Raw genomic sequence first — 1,634 nt, 5'->3', positions numbered from 1 at the left:
GGAAACCTACTTCTGTTTGGCAGATGGACTCAGAATCAATTGATCTTGCTGGGTCAACTGGATTCTGAAGGGAAAAAATGTGAACACTGAATAAAACTTGAAGATCAATGACATGTATGACAGGCATTTTCATTAAGGACATCACAGGAGACATGTCAGTGTGCTGGGTTGGGGAGGTGGAAGGGTCAGCAATTAAAATTAGAAACATTGAAACAATATATCACTTTTTTTTTTTAATTTTTGATTAAATTTGGATAAATGGTAACCTACTTCTGTTTGGCAGATGGACTCAGAATCACTTGATCTTGCTGGGTCAACTGGATTCTGAAGGGAAAAAATGTGAACACTGAATAAAACTTGAAGATCAATGACATGTATGACAGGCATTTTCATTAAGGACATCACAGGAGACATGTCAGTGTGTGCTGGGTGGGGAAGAGGAAGGGTCAGCAATTAAAATTAGAAACATTGAAACAGTATATCATTTTTTGTATTCTTCAATTTTTGATTAAATTTGGATAAATGGTAACCTACTTCTGTTTGGCAGATGGACTCAGAATCACTTGATCTTGCTGGGTCAACTGGATTCTGAAGGGAAAAAATGTGAACACTGAATAAAACTTGAAGATCAATGACATGTATGACAGGCATTTTCATTAAGGACATCACAGGAGACATGTCAGTGTGCTGGGTTGGGGAGGTGGAAGGGTCAGCAATTAAAATTAGAAACATTGAAACAATATATCACTTTTTTTTTTAATTTTTGATTAAATTTGGATAAATGGTAACCTACTTCTGTTTGGCAGATGGACTCAGAATCACTTGATCTTGCTGGGTCAACTGGATTCTGAAGGGAAAAAATGTGAACACTGAATAAAACTTGAAGATCAATGACATGTATGACAGGCATTTTCATTAAGGACATCACAGGAGACATGTCAGTGTGCTGGGTTGGGAGGAGGAAGGGTCAGCGATTAAAATTAGAAACATTGAAACAGAATATCATTTTTTGTATTCTTCAATTTTTGATTAAATTTGGATAAATGGTAACCTACTTCTGTTTGGCAGATGGACTCAGAATGACTTGATCTTGCTGGGTCAACTGGATTCTGAAGGGAAAAAATGTGAACACTGAATAAACCTTGAAGATCAATGACATGTATGACAGGCATTTTCATTAAGGACATCAGAGGGGACATGTCAGTGTGTGCTGGGTGGTGAGGAGGAAGGGTCAGCAATTAAAATTAGAAACATTGAAACAGAATATCATTTTTTTTTGATTTTTTAATTTTTGATTAAATTTGGATAAATGGTAACCTACTTCTGTTTGGCGGATGGACTCAGAATCACTTGATCTTGCTGGGTCAACTGGATTCTGAAGGGAAAAAATGTGAACACTGAATAAAACTTGAAGATCAATGACATGTATGACAGGCATTTTCATTAAGGACATCACAGGAGACATGTCAGTGTGTGCTGGGTGGGAAGGAGGTAGGGTCAGCAATTAAAATTAGAAACATTGAAACAATATATCATTTTTTTTTTAATTTTTGATTAAATTTGGATAAATGGTAACCTACTTCTGTTTGGCAGATGGACTCAGAATGACTTGATCTTGCTGGGTCAACTGGATT

The 1,634-nt window shown here is 36.4% G+C and overlaps 1 protein-coding gene across 1 annotated transcript in view; it reads left to right on the top strand.

The window, feature by feature from the left end:
* Positions 1–1,634, top strand: part of LOC139977744 (uncharacterized) — an 831,623-nt gene that overhangs the window by 444,273 nt on the left and 385,716 nt on the right. The gene's annotated exons all lie outside the window — the stretch shown is intronic.

Source organism: Apostichopus japonicus, chromosome 12 (genome assembly GCF_037975245.1).
Source record: "Apostichopus japonicus isolate 1M-3 chromosome 12, ASM3797524v1, whole genome shotgun sequence".
NCBI classification, from domain to species: domain Eukaryota; kingdom Metazoa; phylum Echinodermata; class Holothuroidea; order Aspidochirotida; family Stichopodidae; genus Apostichopus; species Apostichopus japonicus.
Note: the sequence above shows the minus strand (reverse complement) of the source record. Positions and strands in the feature narration are given on the sequence as shown.